The 24,436-nt window shown below is 40.5% G+C and overlaps 1 protein-coding gene across 6 annotated transcripts in view; it reads left to right on the top strand.

The window, feature by feature from the left end:
* Nucleotides 1-24,436, top strand: part of LOC136856820 (protein bric-a-brac 1) — a 1,345,352-nt gene that overhangs the window by 290,750 nt on the left and 1,030,166 nt on the right. Inside the window, exon 5 of one of the 6 annotated variants that reach the window (XR_010858465.2) lies at nt 5,551-6,336. The exons of the other annotated variants lie outside the window; for them this stretch is intronic. The gene's annotated coding sequence lies outside the window, so the exon portion shown is untranslated. Of the gene's footprint in view, nt 1-5,550; nt 6,337-24,436 lie in introns of those variants that run through there. 6 annotated transcript variants of the gene reach the window in all.

The following is a 24,436-nucleotide window of genomic DNA, read 5'->3' as shown; positions in this document are numbered from 1 at the left end:
GGATGTATATTGCAATAACAAAAGGGGGGGTGTATAGGACGGGGACGGACGTGCAGTAGGGAGAAGAGAGAGAAGTAAGGGGTGGGGGCGACGAGAAAAACTTTCTCCCGAGCTTCGCAACCACCTCCAACCCCTGATGTGCGGCTGGCGCCACCTCCCAAACCCGTATCCTGGGCCCACTGCCACCCGTCCCACTCGTACCCCAGCATATCGCCATGACTCACTGAACAAATAATGCTTCAAACAAAATATTCCTCTCGTATGCTTAAAAAAAATCCAACAAATTAAATTCCGTCCGGAATCTAGCGTCGTTAACATCGTATATCTCCCCACCCACTAAAACCCCGAGCGCGGTTTACGATTGAAATGTCGACAAGCTCATCGGTTGAACCGAGGAGAAGGGTTGAGGATGGGGGAAGAGAGGGGGTTACTATCACAAGAAACGATTAAATAAATACAAGGGATTCTCATTGATCTTCCGTAAGGTAACTTCCGCGTCAGAATAAGTCTTATTCCTCCGTCAAGGAATTGGGTAGGTCTATGCTCAATAGTGTTAAACTTCATTTAACTATATACTGTATAGTGTATCGTTGATCGTCACGGATAATACGCTGAATTAACATTCGAAGAAACTACGTTATTGTGTGAGGCGTACAGATCGGGTGAGATTGGTACGGAGAGCAGATCCTAGTTCAAATAAGTCAGAAGTGATCATACTACTTATTTAGTTGCCCTTTTTTCGTCGACATGCCCTTTTTTTCTTCGACAACTAAGTAATAGTTGTCTTGTGGTGATACCTTGTTATAGTGAATCCCAACGTGTACAATACTTCGGCTGTTGTATGCGCTTATAGCCAGTAGGATGATATTACACACGCATGCGAGGACAGTTTACGTGAGTCAGTGCACAGCATTACTGATTGAAAAATGCTCAAACTGAATAGTGGGCTAGTATAACATATTGCCTGAAATTAGGGGAACCAGTTTATCTAAAACGGATAACATAACAATTGTATCTACTAAATCGAACATAATTTACCTCCTAATACATAAGAAGCCCTTCTTTTCTTAAAGTTGTTCGACCCCCACTTCTGTAGTCCCGAAGACTTGCTCCATGGTTTCCCATTTTCACACCAGACAAATTTCGGAGCTGTACCTTAATTAAGACCACGGCTGCTACTTTACCGGTACTAACCCTTTCCTTTTACATTGTTGCCAATAACATATGTAGGTTTGTGGGTCGTTAAACAAATAGTAGAAAAATATCGGATTAATTAAAAACCACGTCCTCATGTGTTTAGGCCTATGTGTCGAATTTGCAAAATACTTCATTTGTGTAATCGTGGCATTATTTGACCATATCTTTATCGTCAACACCGCTAGGATTCGCAAGCGCACTAATTATATGGAATGGCTGCTGGAAACAAGAACTTAAGTAAAATCAAGGTTATTGAAATTTTTAACCGAAGGATTTTATGAAAATTGGATCTCTTCTTATACTGATTTGCAAATGGCTTATAGACTGAAGTGAAAGGTACATGAACACTAGACAGTGAATGTATAGAAGAGAATTCTAAGTAATATTTGTTTAAACATTCATTTCTTACGAGTGATAGGTTGTAACTGATACTCAAAAATACTGTGCCACTTTTTGTTTGGTTTTTAATGCGAAAAAGTGCGTGTGTGTTTCATAAAAGACAAATTGTGTTAAAATTATTTTCATATCATTAACTCACAGTAATTAAATTCTACTCACAGGACACACATGTACTAAACCTAAAATACAAAATACTTTTTAAATCGTATCCTTTCTTGGAACTGATACGGAGAATAGCTTCAAATTATGAGTTAGCGAAATATTCTTAAACTGAAAATGCTCGATGCCTCTTGAACTGAATCCCCCAATTACTAGCCGTTCGTGTTCTTTACATCACTTGATCGATCACCTTTGTTATATCAGTTTCCAAATGGGAATCTGTTTGTTCTTGACATATGTGCTGGGCGGTGCCCAATCCGGTGCTCGCTACGGCTTGCAAATTTGGCTTAACATGCTTCCATCGTTAATGAATTTTGTACTATGAAAATGCCACTAGAATTATCGTTCGCACTAGGACAAAGTAATCATTTCACATTTGCTCTGAAATGTAGTTAGACAGCAAGTTTCTGATTCCAACCGTTAACCTCCAAACAGCTTTAAAATGAACCTTTAATGTCGTCATTCTCTTCATAGCACTGTTTGTATTATTATATTTTACACTCATTTGGAATCTGTTTGAAACAAATGTGCAATCATTGTCGTGATCGCGCAGGTTTTTGTTTCTCTCTTGTTATCTCTGAAAACAAAACAATTTAATACTTACAGGTTGAGAGTATAACGGCAATATCTATATAAAAGCGGTAAACCTTCACGTTAGAAGCTTGTTACATACACTTAGATACCGTACTGTTTTGCTTGTGTGTGATGAAGTTGAAATATTGGCTTCCAGCAACGTTGCAGTGCAGTATTGTTATCTTCTAGGAAGCACATTTGACCGCCAGAAACATTTGCCAACTTAAATGACTTGGACAAGGATATTATACGAGTTCTGCCTTAGAAGTAAATTCCACCTCCCCGCAATTACTAAAAATAGTCCAAACTTTCATCCAAAGACTTGCTGTTCTATGCACTTACAGTTTCAGATACATTAAGACGAACAAAGGAAAATAAATTCCTAATGAACCATGCATTGTAGTTAAATTTCTGGCTGCGTGAGATTTCTAGGTGAGAATTTTATAAGTACGAATCACTCTTTGAAATCAATCTTGCAAGGCTCGTCAACACACAGTGAACGTCAGGTATCAGTAGAAAATTGTATCCCCTTATTGTACTGTCGTCATGGCGGTTAAAAAAATCGCTATAAAGTAGTTCAGCTTAAGACCCTTTTCCGTGAAGGTACTGTTGTCTAAGAATCAAATATTGTGCGAGTTAATGTGTATCAAAGAATTATCATTGAAAAACGACAATAGACTGGGTTATTACGCCGCGTGTGTGTAGCGTTTTGTCCCGGTCGTGCCATTTGGGCTCGTTACTTGGACTGGTACGCCTTTCCAAGACGCTACTTACCAGCGGCAGATCGTCTATATCAATCGATCGATCAGTCAGTGGTTGTTTCACTCCTACCCCGAAAAAGGTAGGTAGGGCGGGGGGGGGGGGGTTCCGTCAGCTAAACTTAGTAACCCTTTGGCCTTAGAGTAGAATTAATTGAAGACTTGACACGGGAAAGGATGTAAGTGCCAAAAAGTAACTTTTTCGGGAGAAAGGAAAAACGAAGTGGGGATCTCAAAAATGCTTTTATTTGCGTATTTTTTATACACAGTCTCGTTTCGTGTTTAGAACTTGTATCTCTGCTAATATTATCAATGATTTGTATTAAACATAATAAGGATAATTATCCTGAACGAACAAAATTAGGAAGAAGAGATTTCTTTGTAGAAATCATGATATTGTGCATCCATGTAATCCAGCATCGCCAGTAAGTCTTTTTTCTTGTCATTGCTTATGGATATTACGTGTGTATCATTTCTGAAGACCTCTATGTTCCTGAATCTTGCATATTTTTCCTTCTTCAAGACAGCATGATCCTCCCACTCTTACATTTCAATGAAAGATTGCTTTGTTTTAATTTTTGGTAAATCTGTCACCTACTTTGATCTACGATTTGTTAGTATAATAATTTCGTGTGGCTATTACTAGCCGAGTGCAGCCCTTGTAAGGCAGACCCTCCGACGAGGGTGGGCGGCATCTGCCATGTGTAGGTAACTGCGTGTTATTGTGATGGAGGATAGTGTTATGTGTGGTGTGTGAGTTGCAGGGATGTTGGGGACAGCACAAACACCCAGCCCCCGGGCCATTGGAATTAACCAATGAAGGTTAAAATCCCCGACCCGGCCGGGAATCGAACCCGGAACCCTCTGAACCGAAGGCCAGTACGCTGACCATTCAGCCAACGAGTCGGACGATTTGTTAGTGATCTGCAACGATACTGTGTTCATAAATACAGCAGCTGCACCGGAGAAATCGAAGAAATCAGATGTTTTCCATTGTCACCACCCGAAATGGATGTTGAAGTCGTGCTGTTCTCACTACATTCTAAATATCTTCAGGCACTATGGGCTTGCAACTCGTTTTCGTTTTTCAATAACGCCAAAGTCGTGATCACAATGTGTATAAGAATGTCCGGAGACCAGAAATGTCAGTTCATTGAAAACATAGCATCCTCTAACCACCGGATACATGTTATTTGACACTCTGCACAAGTTCACAGAAGATGTAATGGTGATTAAGATAAACACAGAAAATTCCGGAAAGAATAAAACAAAAATGAAGCAAATCGGTCCAGAAGAACGGACGTACGGATTTGCCAGAGCTGTTTTTAGTACATTCTTTTAATATGTCGATGACTGATTTCCCTTATATAGTTCCAATAAATACCTCAGATACACAGTTACCATTAAAACCGATCATTTCCTCACAAAATATGATGACTTGTCTGTAAGATCTTCAACAATATTGGTCCTAGTTTTTGCGGCGCATTTTGGTACATATTCCCGCCTCGACCAGCTTGCTGTGAAAAGATCTCCAGACCACTGTAGGCCTACATACTTCCACTTCCACGCCCTCACTGCAGGATGGTCCACTTTTCTAGGGAGATATTTGCCTAAAGTAATCGTATTTGTAGTTCTATCCTGCATTTCCTTTTAATTCATTTTAAAATGGCCTGTATTAAATAGTAGTAACGTAGCCAGAAAATATGGAGGGGGTGGGTTCAACTCTTATCTATACCCATTTCTGTTACCTTTGACCATATTCCTGGGACATGTCGCGTAACTATAGCGCTAACAGTAGTGCGATTAGGAATATCTCGTTCCCGCCAATATAGAAAGGATGCTACTGTATTATCTTAACGAAGCTAATTTTGCTATTCATTTATACTTTTATGTTAGCAAGAGGAGTTCTAACCCCAATCCCGCCTCCGTGGCTACGTCATTGTTAAATAGCATAATTAGCCATTGTTAAATAGCATAATTAATATACAAATGACAAAATGCAGCTTACCTTTAGAAACATTTTCTGTGTGTCCATTAAGAACTCGTATTTTTCTTTTCACTTTTTATTTACTTGAATACTTTCTTCAATATTGCACTGTGTTTCCCGCGCAGAATCCTGTGCACTCGTTAGCTCAACACGATTTAAGTGTGTTTTTCACGAAAATCGCGCCTTTTCCACTCACATCTTGTATTATACTGTTAACACATTATTATATTAGTACCGCTTGCCACGAAATCATGTTTCCTGAATTCGTTAACCCGAAAGGTAACACTAACTTCACTCCACACTAACTCCATCTCGGTCAGAAAGGAACAAACTGATCTAATGTTTGGACCAAGTAGGGCTACCTGAAGTAGGCTACCTGAAATCTCCACTTCTCAGAAAAGTAAAAATACTCCTCCATTAGTGTTTTCTTGGATATTTTATATAATATTTTTCTCATGTATTGTGTTACCATTGCAGGGCTGGACGGTCGCCCTCGGTTCACTCTACCTGTGGATTAGGAAACTGTAAAAGCAACACGAGTGGCAATGGTTGCGGAGGCGAAGGGGAAATGCAAGAAAATAACAGAAGTTCATATGGCCGTGCCTTCCATTACTCGAGCACCTAATAAATGATACTTAAAAACGAATGTATTTCTAAACAAACGACATGTTCCAAAGAATCAGAGAAACCTTGTCATCGATGGTTGTAATGGTCATAAATGAGAATTGTAAAAATAATGTCCATAGCCTGTTTTCAGTCATTTGACCTAGTCAGGAATTAAAAGAATGAGGCCCGTCGCACTCCTCTGGGGCAGTGATTACTGACTTGACAGATTTAATGAAATGATATTGGAGAATGTTGCTGGAATGAATGATGACAGGGAAAGCCGGAGTACCCTGAGAAAAACCTGTCCCATCTCCGCTTTGTCCAGTGCAGATCTCACATGGACTAAGCGCAATATGAACCACGGAATCTAGTGGTGAGAGGCCGGCGCGCTGCCGCCTGAGCCATGGAGGCTTGAGAATAATAGACGTTTTGATTAACGTACCTTTCCAATTCCTTTTCAGCCAATGAATATATTTCTTGAAAAATGAAAATACTTCCTGAAAATGAATTTTAACAAAAATGCCATTTTTCGTTTTTATCTTTTAAGATGAACATTTTCGCAGAAATTGTCAATTTTCGCCAGAATTCGCGATAAAATTATAGGCATGAATTAGTCACATTTGTAATAAATCTTATAAATGCGTCTTGCTGCGCATTTCTCTGTTACATTTCGCGTTTATCGCTGGCCCTGATTATAATTATTATAATCAACACGTTCATCCCGACGTGCGTCAGCGGTGGTACATGATATTAAAAACCACCTTTCAAATATTGCTTTGTATCTAACATTGGATTCCTTAAAAGGCGATATTGAGTTTTTACAAAAACAACGCTTTTTTCACATGAAATCCCTTGATCACTGGTTAGTTAGCGTATTATATTTAGAGACATATTACGGACTTAATTTTGTGTACTACCGGTGGCGCACGACGGCATTTGGTAATCACGCGGCAATCTCATGCCGTTATGCACCACCGGTAGTACATGCAATTTCATGGCCGTTGAAGTAGATTTTGAAGCTTTGTAATTTCCAAAACTGCTTGTATGTGTGCAACAATAAGCCTGTAGCATAAAATGGTACGTTTTTGTAGCGTTGTTATAGAAAGAGTAAAACTGCATTCCTATTTTGGGCATTTGCCCTCTTCCCCAAGGAAAAATATACTGGTCTAACAATCCTGTCTATAGAAATGAGGTTATAAAGAAAACTATGAGAAGGGACCGATTTACCAGACTTTGATTTGCAACTGCTTTCTTTTCTTAAACACTTCATTTTTTGCCAAACCTGTGTCATCTTACTCCATGAAATTCAATTTGCATTGGAAAGTAATAATTCGACCTTATTTTTATAACTATACGCAACTTTCTAATCTTACACCATGTTTAAGATAAATTGTTATGTTTTCATAATTAAAGGAGGTTACTGAATGTCATTTATTTACAATTTTTTTGTGCACCAGTTTTTGTTATATCATGGACCACCGGAGGTACACAATGTATACAATCTTAATAAAGCCGAAGCACTACTCCATTTCCTTGCACAAAACGCCGACAGCAATATAAAGCAACATGTATCTCAAACCACATTGTGCACCACCGGCGGCGCAAGTCGGATTTTATAAAAGGACAGCGTGTGCCAGCGAGCGGTGGTGCACGTCGGAATTTTGGGAACTCAGTGGTTGTTCACCGTCGGGCTCTACCTGTTAATTATATACGTACTGCGGGTCAGTATTTCTCCGACAATATCATTGGCGGTATATTCAGGCTCAACAATATGGCACGTAGGATCAGCTCCGATAGGTTTTGTCCCTTCAGCAAGGTGATATTTCAGTCTAAAACTATAGCCGCTTACGATTCTCACAAGGTCATAGCTAGAGCCCTACGCGGATATACAAAATAATATCCGCATCCGCAAAATAGTTATCCGCGGATAATTTAAATATTTAACTACTTTATATTACACCCAACGTATTGAAACGGATATATCTATTAACATAATACAATAGGCCTGATACCTGGCACCAGAACCCCTACAGTCACGGGTTCATGAGGGATTTACTCTTGCGACGACTACCGACGTATTGACCTTTGTTCCTTCCTTCCATTAATTGCGGGCAGGAGTCAGGTAAGCTTAGGTCAGATTTACGGCTTTTTGGTCTCAAGACTCTTTACATATTACTATTCTGCCATACCAATGTCAAGGGTCGCCTAACCACAAGCAAAAACAAGAGTATATCTAAGTGAAAATAAGTAAACGTCATTATTTAGAAATTATCAGCAAAATTATCCCGACTGCCATACAGTTTGTATACGCCAAGACACGAAATCCGCGGATATCCGCATCCGTGCAGGGCTCTAGTCATAGGCAGGATATTATGGGACCGTTTCGAGTATATTTTTAAGTTACTTAGAAGAGGGACGCATAGTGATGTTTTCCTTGCCATGGAAATTAATTGGGCAGCGTGATAGTTGGAACATTGGAACACTCTCACCATAAGAGGAATCTATTTCTTTCCTGTGGAAAAATTAACTCCTTTGATTTCAGTTTCGTTCAACGATATCCTGTTGTTAGAGTGTATCTGTATACTTCGAATTAGACGTGAGTTTATAAATTACGAATATGAAATTGTGCTGAATTTTTTTTTTGCACACGGTGTTAAGACCAGGGAGAAACTAATTGTAGACATCTATCTTTGTTAATACCTTTTTACTGCATTAACTTTCGTTTTCTGTTGTAATCTTCTGACGTTATCGATGTACATTATCTCGTCTCTTTATCAGTAAACATGTGAGTAGACTTACTTCTACACGAACACGTAGCGTAATTAATAATGTCAGATGTCATTATTTTACAGTAATGCTGCGTTGTTTACGAACTGAAGACTGATGTACTTGATATTTGGCGTGGTGTTACTTGGTGATAATGGGCTGTCAGTCCAGAGAGGAATCGGAGGGTTTCTGAACGACAACTAAGCTCTCGTCACACTAGCTGCACCCCGTCAGTTCAACGTCTCTGGAATAGGCGCTCCGTCGCCGCTTCGTGATGAAGATGTGTAATTTACTGAGCTGTACTACGCCGATCGATGGCATCGGTGCCAGAACACATTGGCTGTAGTCGAAGAAAATAGTGTTTTAATGCAGAGTGTAATTACGGTAAAAGGGGACAAGAAATCGCCGCCCATAACATGCCAGCGGATGCCTAACTAGATTATGATAATCGTGCAGCATAATCATTTTAGAGATGATATGTTTTTAATCTTTTCCAAAGTATGCTAACAATGGGGATGGGAATGAACTTGTCATTTGGTAGATATATTATGTGCCCTTAAATATAAGTAGAATTACTGTTGTATTTTTTTTTCTATTTCTTTCTGCCTTTGAGGAAACAACTACCACTGACCATTATTGTAGCCCATTCTTTTTTCGTTATATTTTCGTATTATAACACTTTTAAATACATACTTTCCATTCATCAAGAAACAAACATTTACGTCGTCAATTCAATTCTGAAAAAACTTTCGTTTGTAATCGATATAAATAAAATTGTGATTTTGTCCGTACACTTCAAATTTTTGGTTTGTTCTTCGTGTTGATTTCAGAATAGGGATCCAAAAGTCGAAACTAGGTTCAATTTAAATTCGTTCATTTAAGATATCACGGTAAACTGTCTTGACAGATTTTTAAAAATCTTAGTATTTAATTTGAGGAATAGCCGGATTGTGCACTAGGTCGTGTCGGTGGTGGTGGTGATTATTTCTAAGAGAAAGTGCAACTACAACTCTTAACACTAATTAAAGGGAAAATGGAGGAGGTCTGACACTTTGACAAATGAAGATATCGGCAAAAGGAAGTGAAGGGCCGCGAAAATTGTGAAAATAAAAGAATCTCTAGGTCTCGCAAACGTATACCGTCGAGGTCGGAAGAAAACAAGAATTTCCCAAGGGAGGTCAGATATGAAATATTAAAGCGAGGAGCCTGTCACTTGTAAGGGGAAGCAGTGCCAGATTCGGGTAGGGGAACCATGATCGTCAACCTACGCTCACAAGTTCAGAAAGCCTGTCCCTCCCCCTTTAGTCGTCTCTTTCGGCAGGCAGGGGATACCGTTGGTGTATGCTATCGCCCCCACCCACAGCGTTTCTAGGCCTTTTATTAGGGTTCAGAGCAGGAATTGTCGTATGAGATGATTTATCTCCAACCCTTGTCCCGTTTCTCTACGGGTTTGGGTATGAAGTGAAATTAATCTTTGTGGTGAGTTTTAAGACGGGATGCCCTTTTTGACGCCAGCCTCATCGAGAAGTTAATGAGATGAAATGAATGACATAATATATGATAGTTGTAAGGGAGATGGTGAAACGCGGTGTCGTCACATAGTCTACTCCTGTGGAATAGCACCAGGAGGTCTGCTCAAGGCTTAACGTCGCCATCCAACGGACGAATCACCATCAATCACCATCCTGTGCCCTCGCTCCGTTTGAACACAGTGGAGTGATTTGGTATCTAATCCATGCGTTTTGTACGCAATCTAGTGGTCAAAAATTTTGTACCACCACCGCTCCTATTCTGCTGGCCAACATGTTTGGTCAGCGGGACTCGAACTAGCTAACTATGGTGTCAGACCGTATAGACTTGACACGTTAACGATCATGGCCTTAAGGTAGGCCAGGAATTGTCAGATATCTCGGTTAATGTTGGTGGTATTAAACCTAGCGTGTTGGTTGGGTGGTTCGGGCCGTGTGACTTGATTTGCATTTGGTGGGTATGAACCTCACCATTGGCAGCCCTGTAGATTATTTTCTCTAGTTTCCATGTTGGCATCAGGGAAACACTTGGACTGAGCCTTAATAATTAAGATAACGGCAGCTTCCTTCATAGTCCTAACTCTTTCTTTTGCCATGGTCGCCGAAAACCTTCCCGAGGTAGTGCGGTGTTAAACCTCCAGCTAAACAACATAACTATATTGAAAAATTTTACATAACAAGATTTGTTGATAAAATAGTTACCTATTTTTATATTTTGTATGTTTTACTCTACGGAAAATAACATTGTTACATTTTCAGAAATATCCACAAACATTAGTTCCATCTTAAAAGTGTACGTAATAAAAGTTACAATTATCGACCTCTTATATCTGTGGTAATAAGGCAGAACCCGATATGTCAAAAATATCGAATTTTCGATTGTAAACCAGTATGGTAGATTTTGTGACGAAGTGTATGATGCCAAAGCCCGGTCGGATTCTGTTGTCCGTCGAATACACTGTTCCCAAGATGAATGTATGTTCAGTACATAGATTTGAAGCACCCGAGTGGTTTGTTGCCTGAACTTGCTAAATAAATAACAATAAAACTTGTCCCTTTTTATTACTTTCACAAATGTATGCCACTTCAATTTAGAGGTCATTGAAATGCAATATGGATTTCGGTGAGCTCGCCAACTTTGAAAAGCGCCTCCTAAAATATCAAGTTCCTTCACAGGTTCTGCCTTAGTACCACAGATATGTCTCATACATTTTTATCTTGCGTGCTGTGATAATGGGGATATTCACGAATTTAGATTTGCATTGCTAATTCCGTCAATGGCGAGCAACGCTGACTTGTCAGTACAACTGTGAAGTAATCAGTGTAGCTGTATCTTGTGCTCTGTGAGTAAATAAATAAATAAATAAATAAATAAATAAATAAATAAATAAATAAATAAATAAAACCTTTATTCAGTAGTCATGGTAATGAGCTAACTGGTGGCGGTAGTTATTGTTTTAATGAGCTGCACCCGCGTGACAGTCAGGCTGTACTGAAGTAACAGAAGTGGTATGTAATTATATTTTGTTAACTGTAGGGTTGTACGTTGTTCAACAGCCCGTTGGCTACAGGTAGTACAGCTAGTATTACGAATAAACTATTTATTTGCAGATTTTGTCAAATTACTTGCATGTTACAGCTATATTGTTTAAAAAGTATTTCATGTATAATAGTTATGACCTTCGTTTGAACTCTTTTTGATTTGTTTCAGAATTGAAAAAACATGTTCATCTGAAAATAATGGTCTAAAAATCTCTTTCTGTCGAGTAGAAGCTGTCTGTAAATTATATCAAGGAAATTTTATATCATAAAATATTGGTAGAGGGGGCATCGGAAACTTTTTTGTGATTTAACTATTGAGATTAGGGGTCGATGGTCTAGATGTTAGGGCCCTTATCATCGTTATAACTATTGAGATTGGGTTTAGTGTTTATGCTTGAATTTGTTACTGTTTCACCAATTTTAAAACTGTATATGTCTGACATACTACCATTGCCTGGCCTGGCGTAGGTCTTTTTTCTAATAGGGCGATCTGCATGCCTGTGAGGATGGCGCCCTAAGATAATTTCTAATTATGGAAACACCACACACTCCCTGCCCCCGAGCCAGACGAATTAACAAATTAAGGTTAAAATCGCCGACCCGGTCGGGAATCGAAACCGGGACCCTCTGGACCAAAGGCCAGAACGCTAGCCATTTAGCCATGGAACCGGACAAGTTGCAGCAGACAGCAGATGAGCAAATTTCGACAGTGGATTGAGGCTCAGGTAGGTAGGTAGGTAGGTGCAGCGCCTTAAACAACACAGTATTTTCAATGCTGTTCTCAAGTCCAACCTTTTTTCCGCTTGATTGTTCTGCTTAATTCAAATATTATATATGGCTGGTCCCGAAAGGGTGTCCGTCCTTTTTGCATGGCGGCTGTGGGTAAACGAGAGAGCGATCGTCGACACATTGTTCCCGTACGTTCGTAGAAAGCCCGTCCACTTTGATAAATGGATAGGTGGAAAAAACCAGTAAAATTTACCCGTTACATTAAGTGTTGAGAATGCTCTCTCTCTCTCTCTCTCTCTCTCTCTCTCTCTCTCTCTCTCTCTCTCTCTCACTCTCACACACACACACACACACACACACACACACAGCCTGTAGACCAGTGTCGTGGCATGTGCTGATATTCCGGTTCGCTCTCTGCAATTCAGTCTTACGAATCTTCAAAATTTTGGAGTGAATTGCATTTAAGTACCTACATCACACTAAAATGCGTTGTTCAACACACAGTTCAGAAGCCATGAAACGCGCTAAACGAATCAGTTAGGCCTACTGTTCTATAACAAGCAATCGCGCTGTGCGCTGTACGGAAGCTTTTCGCAGAATAGGTGAGACAATCACATCACTGGGCGAACGATAGGTAAGGCGGTTATTGCATCGATCCACTCGCCTGGCATGGTACAGGGAATAACTGGCAAGTTGACAGATGCTTGCACCTTTCACAATTTAGGCCGCTCGTTGGTCTACACTGTGACAAGCAGATGTCTGATCAATACGGTATTTCGTTCACACAATTTCTGACTTTATCTATCAGTCGAGTTGGTTATGCTGCAGGGGTCGTGTAGCTGTAGGTTTGCCTCGGGGAGATAATGAATTTGAACCCAAACACCAGCAGGCCGCAAAATGATTATCTTTACTTTCCGCACTTTTACGCCAAATAAGTGCCGTTGTTGTACCTAAATTAAGGCTAGCCGCAACCTCCATCTGCCCTGTGTGTAGCCCTTTCCGATGGCATTGTCGCCTAATATCTACCTCACCTTTATTATATGCAAAAGGAAAAAATGGCCGCTCATATAGAGCAACAGAATAAATTGGTGTATTTACTACTTAGGTATTAGTATTGACCATTGTTCACAATTTAACACATCTAATGCTGATTCGAATTTTGGGTTCGAACTCTACCGTTAGCATTGTCGGCTTGTTTAAATCATCTGTTTAATTCCTTCGTTACAACCGAGTGACATCATCGCTGGATTTTTTTATCAGAGTGGCCGTTGTTCCATTCTCTGGCAAGACGCGAAGGATTTTTGATATATACAGCTACCGCTTATGGTTCGTATTCCACGTAAAGCTACAAGCTTGTATTTTATTCTTATGATCGGTTTCTTCGTTATTTCATTAGCATTTATTTGATTCGGCATTTATCCTTGCTCTTGACGGGCGCCAATAATTTACTTTAGCTCATATCGGCATTGTTATTATTTCAGTTGTAGGGCTGTGAGGGTATCGTGATCAGTGTTTATAGTATAAAGTGAATTGGTGAGATGTCAGTACTGATGAATGGGTATTTGCAGACTAATTGAGGCTTACATCCCATCTAAGACGGAATTCTAAGCCGCCTTCCTTCTCACAGATGTTTTTGTTTTATGTACGATTGAGGTTTCTTTAAATATCGTATTAGTATTTGATTTGTAAAATTATTTTAGTTACTTTTGGAAAATGAACATGTATGTTCTTATAAAGTGTATGCTACAGTTTGAAAGCAGGTACTGTGTATACTGAATATTTGAAGGTATTGCAGAGCAGGGTAAAATAAAACAAACAATTACAATAATACTTCTTCAGACCTCACAAATATCACATTACTGATACTAAACCTACTAGCAGTCCTTGCTAGAGTTAAATGAAACAGATTTTTCTTTTGTTACAAGGCTTGTTCTGTGGTTACGCTCATACTTCGGTTATAACGGTGCGGTGTAGTTTTCAAGTATTCCGTAATTATTGCCTCCATCAGAATGGTTGCAGTGAAAAAACATTTGACTTATACATGTACTCGAATTTTAATTGTATTAATTAATTGAAACCACATTCTGTATATCGCATCTGTGCTGGTGACGCTTCACTGAAGTTACTGGTTCTTCAGCGTTGTGTGAAAAATATTACTGCCTACGGTGTATAACATTGTATCGTTTCTGAAAGGACTAGATATTTTCCCTAGATTAGTGGTTGAGAAGTGTGACGCGTTTGTGAACAACTAGAAACATCAAGTCCATGCTTCGCACAACGGAATCAGTTTTACTTCGGTTTGTTATTGAAGTTCATTAGGTACGCATATCCATTTCTAACTCAGAAATCCTGATTTGTCGACTGTTTTTACACAGTTATTGTCACATACTACTGAATTGTAATTCCAGTTAATAGCAGTTGAACATAATGCGATCAGAATAAGCAATCCTAGTACGGTATTTCCCATAATCGATTCGCTGAAAATAAAGCTCACTTTTTTTAAGTTTAAACGAATTTCCATAGTCTATTTGGTATCAGTATAAAAATATCAGAACACTGTTGGGAGTTAGTACCTTTGTTATTCGCTTATCGGCTTGCAAATTTGATGCGTTCATATTTGGCGTTGTTATTCAAATTCATTCGTAAGCTGTAAGAAAATTATGGACAACCATCTTCTGGGCTGCCGACGGTGGGGATCGAACCCAGCATATGCCAAATGCAAGCTTATTACATGACCCGTAATACGCAGCCAGTACACTCCGTTTTTATACAAAACTAACACATGCCAATTTAGACCACTGAATACACTTCGAAGTTTCAGAAAATCTTTTCACCTAATTTTCGAATGACTTACATACGATAAATGAGATCCAGAAATGAATGGAAAGTACAAAAATAACTAAATATAACTTGAGCTACGTCTTTATTTAAGTGACTTAAATTAGTATTAGGCTTACTAACTCTCTCCAAGAAATAAGGGTGAGCTGTTAATTGTGAACGGGCACGCAGTTCTAACGACAAATTGTTGTATTGAAATATTCTGTGTGTCTGTTTTCAGGTCAAGTTGCTTTAGAGGAGTGAAAGCTGGGTGGGCTCAGGGTATATTATTCGTAAGTTAGAAATAACAGACATGAAAGCAGTGAGAATAATTGCTGGTACAAACGTGTTGGAACAATGGCAGGAGGGTACTCGCAATGAGCAAATAGAGGATTCTGGCGGCGTTTAGTAAATTCATAGAGGCTTGCAGACTGAACGCCGAAAGGCATAAAGGTATATTATTGTTGTGTATGTTTTTTTTTTTTTCTAGTTGCTTTACGTCGCACCGACACAGATAGGTCTTATGGCGACGATGGGACAGCAAAGGGCTAGGAGTGGGAAGGAAGCGGCCGTAGCCTTAATGAAGGTACAGCCCCAGCATTTGCCTGGTGTGAAATGGGAAACCACGGAAAACCATTTTCAGGGCTGCCGACAACGGGGCGCGAACCTACTATCTCCCGAATACAGGATACTGACCGCACTTAAGCGACTGCAGCTATCGAGCTCGGTAATGTATGTATGTAGTATGTGTGATTACTGTAGCGTGTATAGGGTAGGAGATGCCATGAAGGATATGAACGCTTTATGGTTGTTCTCTGGCGTCTCGACGCATCGTGACCCGGCCCGCCGCTGACTGTGACCCTAATTAGAGTCTTGCTGATGGCACGTCCTTCACTCCCACCCGCGCTGCCTGCTGCATGCCAGGATCAACAAGTGCTTTTCCCCCTCCCCGTTACCGTTCCCCGCACTCCTTTCTTTTCTTCTCTTCATCTTAATCTTCTTTCATCTCCAACAGCACTGAGGGGTTTTCCAATAACAAGAATTTACACTGTCACTTGAAATTCATTGGTTTCTTTTCTCGCGATGAAATCATTCTTATCGTACCTCGCTTGTTTCTACTCTTAAGTGATGGTAATCATGGCGAATTTCGAAGATTCCCCAGGATAAGTTTACACTTCACTAGAATGGAACTTGCCGGGCTGAGTAGCTCATTCGATTGAGGCGCTGGCCTTTTGACCCCAACTTGGCCGGTTCGATCCTGGCTTAGTCCGGTGGTACTTGAAGGTGCTCAAATACGTCAGCCTTGTGTCGTTAGATTTACTAGCACCTATAATAACTCCTGTGGGACTAAATTCCGGCGCTTCGGCTTCTCCGAAAACCGTAAAAGTATTTAGTGGGACGTAAAGCCAATAACATTATTAAAATGGAACTTCTCTCGGTTGATGAATATTGGCCTACGCTAACAAAGTGATGGAATTCAAACCTGTTTCATCTTTTGTTAAGCTAAGCCAAGTTAAACCAAGCCATCTCCTTATAGATCGTGAAGGTTTCTGAAGAAGGCTTCCACTGTCCATAACCTTGGCACTTCATCGCTTTATGCCGGCCGTCTTTGCTCCCAGGAATTGACCTGCCACACATTTCTAGTGTAGACAGTGAAACTCAGGGCCATATGTATCTCCAGAATATGGAAGTACAGTATCTTTTTTTAATATTTTGTCTTCTTGAAGGGAAATCGAACCCACGCCTTTACAGCTTCATCTCGATAGTACCGGGCGAGTTGGCCGTGCGGTTAGGGGCGCGCAGCTGTAAGCTTGCATCCAGGAGATACTGGGTTCGAACCCCACTGTCGGCAGCCCTGAAGATGGTTTTCCGTGGTTTCCCATTTTCACACTAGGCAAATGCTGGGGCTGTACCTTAATTAAGGCCACGGCCGCCTCCTTTCCACTCCTAGGCCTTTTCCATCCCATCGTCACCATAAGACGTACCTGTGTCGATGTGACGTAAAAACAAATTGTAAAAAAAATGCGTCTCGACAGTCTCCTCTTTGTTGCACATAACCCATGCTGATGCACAGTGCTTCTCTTTTTCGCTGGTACATTATTTTAGGGCTTCGGAGTTTATGTAAACTTTGGCCTGGTATATATTGTACGCCCGTGGCCTTCGTTGTGGTGGCGTTTATTATACGTAGGTTTAACTTGAGACCATGATAGGGTAAGTGTCCCAGGACTTCACATCAGGTGAGAAGTTTTCTCTTAATGAATTTTTGTGTTTTTTTTTTTTGTATTTTTGGTCTCGTAATTTTCCTATAGGCTACATGTAACGACAATTCTGCATGATGAAGAATTATAGTGTTTAAAGGGTCAGGGGAGATTATCAATCCCACGTGAGAAGAAAAATGTCGTAAGGTGGACTTGTCAGGCCTCGAACCTGAATCATCTAGACATTGTTGGCTTCCCCAATAACATATCATACAATATGCTCACCCCTTAGAAGCCCCCCCCCCGCCCCCTTTTTTTCCTTTTCCTGGTGGAAATAGCTGTCACTGAAGCGTCTTCTAGACGGACGAATCCCGCGATTTCCTTCGGCCCTCTCATTCTGTCAGTCTATCGCTTATTCCAAATACGCCCTTTCGACGTTCTCGGGCGACGGGTTCGAGTCATGAAGCTTCCACTTTTCTGCTCATTTAGAAACGAACGTCTAAGGCATACTTTCCTCTAGAGTCATTTCTAACTTCAAATACATGAAAGTTTAAAAATCTGTACCTGGTAGGAACTTTATGTATGACGGTGTTTTGTGCAATCATGAGTGAAGAATATATTGTCTGTAAACTTCTGCTACAACAAACCATTCATTTACTACTGCCTGTTGTATGACATTTGTATTACAATTTTCGGACGTAATCTAGGATGTAATTATTAAATTAATCAGTTGCCACGATTATCAAGATTATCATTTACCAAATTTCTCTCCCTTCATATATCAGATCCCTTTCGCGGACTATAGTTTCATCGAGTATTTTGTATGCATGTAATATAGAATTACGTGCGCTATATTCTTACAAGGTGCCAATTTTGAGAACGCTCTGGGGTCTGCGCTGAGGAATTCGTATGAGTTTTACTTCCGTGCCTTCATTTTAATAGACGCGTGTGGAATAACATCAGGACAACAGATCTTTTTTTTAAACGGGAGACACAAACAATAAAGATGGAAAGAAAGCTAGAATGTAGAACCGGCAAGGTCCGAAGAAGTAGACTCATCAAGGGTTGAAGAGGAAAGATAGCGTAGTGTTCAGAAATCTATTAGTATTGAAGTTCAAGAGACCACGGTTGACCGGTCGGACAGTTAAGATGTGACACGCACTTAAGAGACATAAGAAATGAAATAAAAGTATATTTTAAAAGCCGCATCTGGACCACAACTCATTACTATTAGGTATACTTGTATTGAACCTGTTTCCTTATACATACATTTTTATATATTTCAGTTTTGAATGTATTCATTTTTATGCTAAAATCCAAAGCCTTCGATCGTGTTCTTAACATAGTGTTGTCATTTTTCTTTTTTTGTTATTCGGGAACCTACGATCCTTTCATTCATTTACTACTGCCAGTTGTATGACATTTGTATTACAATTTTCGGACGTAATCTAGGATGTATTCTTAGGTAAGAGCCTGTCGACACTTAGCTACGCATGTGGAACGAATTGTGACCTTTATAAAGCAGATGACGTATTTCATAGGTGGTCGCAATGGGTTCTCTGTTCTACTACGTTAAAAGCAAACCTACAGAGAATGCTGCTATTGCCTGAGGTGTCAAAATTTATTACTTTAATAAACCGCCTTGTGTACAAAGAGCGTGTGATTGCTTTGCCCTTTCTGGTGTTCACCGTAAAAGAATGTAGTTTGATCGCTTGTGCTGGTAATTTACAGAAGCTGGTTACGATTTACTGTTCCGTGCACTCCATCCGTGCAAGACACATTTCGCCAGTGTATATTATTATATATGCACTACATAGTTTGTGAATTCCTCTGAGTTTATTTATTCCTCCTCCTTTTCAAATTACACTTCAAATAACTTCATGTGTGCAATAATACGATATATCTGTAGTACGTACGAAAGTTGAGTTTACTTACAAACCAGCTAGCCCAAAGATCAAGCAAGCAAGCTAGCTGGCCACAGAAGTCAGCATAGTTTCGTAAGCAATTATTCTACTCCACCCTCTCTCCAATTATATAAAGTACAACTTATGATAACGCTGCGTGATTCCCAGACATTTTCTTTTCTCCCTTCCCCTCTCCTCTCCCCCAACACAATAAGAATGTAGGGGCGGGGCATCTATCATAGAAGGCCGCCCGCAGGTAACATGAGCGATGCAAATTACAATAAGCGAGCTATACAGTAATTACACTTTTGGAAAAAAAAAAATATTATCCAGCATAGGAGTGGATTGAGATAGACGACTTGATATTATAATAATCAGCAATGAGGTTGTCGTGAATCATTGACTTGACCTTGCTCCTTCTATCTTTCTCTTCTTTATAACTTTTCCTTTGTGGCCGAGCCTATGACTCTTCAGCTCCTCCCTTACAATTATTATAATAATAATATACATTTTGGTGGCTTGGAGAGTACGCATAACCTTTCCGCTGTTGTGTCTGCTACAATCCTCGGTTGCCTTGTACGAAGCTTTAGTTGTGGGGAACTGTCATTAATTCAATTCCAGATTTCTAGGTAATATTTTAATCATTGATATGATCTCTGCGGCAAGTTCGGTTGACAGTTCGTATAGTGAAATATTCGAATAGTCACCAGTTCTTCATATATTTAGTCTAGAATAACATAATCTCTAGAGAACAATCGATCGCCTGCAAATTAACTAATTCTCTGTAAGTTTTATTTCAGTAATGTGTACAGTGGCTACGAAAGCAGCTACGTGTGTTTGTTGACTGTGACCCCTTTTTTGGTCATTTTTATTTATTCAGTTTACAGATTGACACTTTTGGCCGTCAGTCCATGTGTACACGGACAAATTGTATGCAGAATTGTTAGCACTTTTAACTTCTTAGGCGGCCTAGGATTGCGATGGGTGGTCATGGCTTGAATTATAGTTAGTCCTACGATTTTTCTGGTATAATTTGGTGGCGGTTGAGAAGTAGAGCCGCTGCCAGTTTAACCACCAAGACTGAAAATCAAATACCGTACCCAGTTTCCCAGTACTTTCGTGTAGCGTGCCTTTGCGCCATGGCTGTGAGCTAGTGAATATCTATCATGCAACTAGTATGTGTATAAGTATCGTGGTATGAAATGTGTCGGCCTAGGGAGGCGCCGAGTTCGATTCCCAGGTCAGAATTATTTTTACCAGAATCTGAGGACTACGTAAGAACAGCTCAAGAGCTATCTGACTGTGAAATAGTATCCCCAGTCTAGAATTCGAAGCATAACAACCTAGAAGATTCGTCGCGCTGACTACAAGTCATCTCGTAATCTACAGGCTTCCGGACTGAGCAACAGTCGCTTAGTAGCCCGAGCCCCCATCACGTTGGAGCTCCATGGAGTTTGGTTTGGTTTGGTTTGATTTTGGCATTAAATATGGGTTACTCACCTTATTAATGAGGTAAGCATCATTCTTTAGGGTCCATAAGTTCGGGACTCCAGAATTCCAATTCGTTATCTACACGTTGTGTTTTATCTCAGTATCGATATTCAGTTTTATTTGAATGCACTCATTTGTATGAAATGCTTAATAGTATTTTGTATGATATTCCTTATCTCCGTAAAGAAACTTAAAGAATGGTCTAGGAATGCAGCCGTAGGAATTTTAGGTGTCAGCAAGCATTGAGAGCCTCCCTGGCTCAGGCGGCAGCGCGCCGGCCTCTCACCGCTGGGTTCCGTGGTACTCCGGTTTTCCCTGTCATATTTAATTCCAGCAACACACTCCACCAACATGTCATCTTTCATTCATTAATCATTGCCCCAGAGGAGCGCGACAGGCTTCGGCAGCGGGCACAATTCCTATCCTCGCCGCTAAATGGGGCTTCATTCATACCTTTCCTGACCCGGTCGAATGACTGGAAACAGGCTGTGGATTTTCATTTTCAGCAGGCATTGCGGAGTATGAGGGAAGAGAGAGTTTCAGGGAGATAACGGGCAGGATTAAAGGATGGTCTCCTTCAAACAAAACGCGATAGTTAGGTGTACAAGAGGGAGGAGAAGGACGGGAATGCGTTGTGGAAGGCAGGTAGATTAATACCTTGAGGGGAAAGAAATTGAGGGCCAAGGGGTCTGTTTAGGGGGTGAGCTCAGGAGAAATATCTGAGACATGGGTACGTGTCACTGCAGGTAGAAGAGCGTAGCGAAATGTTTCAAGTGAGGCGGGGACGTAAGAGGAAAGGAAAACGTAGAGTACAGGATAGTAAGAGGTGCAGAGTTCAGCGACACGCTATTCCGGCAAGTTGCTGCAGACGGACGGTTAGTGTTTCGAATCCCACTGACGGCCGTCGTGAAGATTGGTTTTCCATTTTTATCTTCAGAAGACAAATAACCCGCCTGGTGGCCATGATCGTTAAGGCGTCATGCCTGTATACTCTGACAGCGTGGCTAGCCGGTTCGAGTCCCGTTGTTCGAAACATTTTTCACATCAGAATGTTTGCCATCAGGATAGGATAAATGGTGGTATACAATTTCTAATCACTAGAGTGCGTTTCAAAAGGCGGGATTCAATTCCAAACGCCTCCGTGATGTTCATATGGAGTGAGGGCATAGGGCGCTGTTGGTGGTGATTCGTCCGTCGGATGGAGACATTAAGCCTTGAGTAAACCCCTTGGTGCTATTCGGCGGGAGTAGATTGTACACCGGAACCGGGTTTCACCCTCTCCCTTCCTGCTGCCATACATCTCGTCATTCATTTCATTAACTCCTCTGAGGAGGTTGACGTCAAGAAGGTCGTCCGGTCGTAAAAACTCTTGCCAAGATACATATCACTTCATACCCGGCCCCGTAGAGAAACGGGACAAGGGTTGGATCCCCCCCCCCCCCACAGCCACACACATCTCCATGACGCAAATAAGGTGCAGGAATCATATAATTGGTTACGCTTAATGTCGTACTGTTTAACAAGTACCGAACGTTCATTACATTTGTTAAGTTTAAAGCGTGGGTTACGCCCTATTCTGGCACAAAACGAGATCAGTGCATTTAGTGCTAGTAGTTCCTCTTTGAAGGGGATATGCATGTTGATTTTATTGTTGACAGTGGACGCTCGACCTTGAAGATACAGTAGGAGACGGCCCCGATCGGTTTAAACATTTGCACGTACCCCGACAGACTGATCTGTAACTACCGCCAGCGCTGCGTTGCAGTACTTGCAATTCCCACGACATGACTTTCCTCGAGAATGGTGCAAGCTACTGGTCAGAAACTTGCGATATTGTGATCCTCTCCAAGATCTATTACTTGTGTTACTTTGGTGCATCAGTTACCTTCCCTCCTTTATATGTAACATATATTGTAATCAGAGTTGAGTTATGGCTAAGACGTGATATTTTGGATGGAGAAATTTTCTCCATGATATGGAGTGTTTGTCGCAGAGACGGGATAGATTCTACGTGAGGGGTAGTATTTATTGTGGTAACAGAAGAATTTGCAGGTCGTGAAAAAAGGTTAAGGATGAGAAACATAAAGTTCTAGAAGTAGGGTCATCTCTAATGATAATAGGCAACGTGATGTTTGCGGGTGTTCAGACGTGGCAAAGGTGACGCTGATGTTTACGCTGACGCGGAATTACTCGAAAGGGTAACGACATAGAAAGGAACGTGATTGTGGCGGGTAATCTTAATTTACCAAACGTTATTTGGGAAGCATGACAATCAAATGGTAAATAAGTTAGTTTGGGAAGAACAGTTGAATAAAGAAAGTAGTGAAACCAACTGGAGGGAAAAATATTCTACAAGGAAACTGAGTTGATAGACGGTATAAGTGATCACAAAGCTCTTTTACTCGTAGATAAGAGTAAATGTGATCGATGGAAGCGAAGGTTATAAAAGTAGGACTATTAAGCTGTACCATATGTTCGATAAGAGAGGCATGAGGGAGTTTTAAAAAAAGATCGGTAAAATAAGGTACCTCGTTTTAGACACAGTCCGATTGGGGTAAGTTGCATGTGCTACTTTAATTTCATACCAGCCCTCCTGTCATTCCTGAATCACTTACTTACCGGGAATCGAACCTGGACGAACGAGGACATAGTGAATATAGTGATTAGTGGAAAAAGGTAAGTAATAATCTGAACGGCCTATGGGATGGGCGTAAAGTAATATTGGAAGCATGTTGGAAAAGTATTTACCTTTAAAGATGGTAAGGAATAGTAAAGATCCAGTATTTCATAATAGAGAATTAAAGCGATTAAGGAGGAGGTGCAGTTTGGAAAGAGAGATAATTAGGAATAGTCGTGGAATTAAGGAGAGATTAAGGAACTTACTAGGAAATTGAATTTAGCAGAAAAGTCAGCTAAGAACAATATGGTGCCAAGCATTACTGGAAAACATGTGAATTTTAATTAAAGGAATATTATGTACTCTATAGGCACTTTAAAGAAGAAACAGTTTCCGGAAAAGTCATTCCAGGTATCATTAATGGGCAAAGGGAGTGTACATGCGAGGATTTACAGAAAGCAGGAGTATTTCGTCAGCAGCGTTTACCCAAGATATTTAGAGATAAGGATAATATCCAGGTAGAGGATGTGACTATTACTAGCGAAGTACTGAAATTTACCTATGATAATAAAGCTATGTTTCAAAAGATATAAAAATTGAAAGTTACGAAAGCAGCTGGAATATGTAAGATTTCTGGGGATAATAATGATCAACGATTGAAAGCTAGAAAGCAGCTGGAACAGATATTTATGGGGATACACTAAAGGCAGTGGGTTGAGATATAAAAAAATGAAATGGCGTATGGCTTTTAGTGCCGGGAGATCCCAGGACGGGTTCGGCTCGCCAGGTTCAGGTCTTTTGATTTGACACCTGTAGGCGACCTGCGCGTCGTCATGAGGATGAAGTGATGATGAAGACAACACATACACCCAGCCCCCGTGCCAGTTAAATTAACCAATGATGGTTAAAATTCCCGACCCTGCCGGGGATCGAACCAGACCCCTGTGATCAAAGGCCAGCACGCTAACCATTTAGCCATGTAGCTGGACGGTTGAGATATAATACCACATCTGAAGTACTTATTTGATTACTGTTTGCACGAAGGAGCTATACTAAATGAGTGGAGAGTTGCTAGCGCAGCCCCGGTGTACAAAGGAAAAGAGGTAAATATAAAGCGGATAATTACTGGCCAATGAGCTTGACATGAGTTGCTTTTCAGTTCTG

The sequence above is a fragment of the Anabrus simplex genome, chromosome 1, assembly GCF_040414725.1.
Source record: "Anabrus simplex isolate iqAnaSimp1 chromosome 1, ASM4041472v1, whole genome shotgun sequence".
Lineage (NCBI taxonomy): Eukaryota > Metazoa > Arthropoda > Insecta > Orthoptera > Tettigoniidae > Anabrus > Anabrus simplex.
This window is presented reverse-complemented; position numbering and strand designations above follow the sequence as displayed.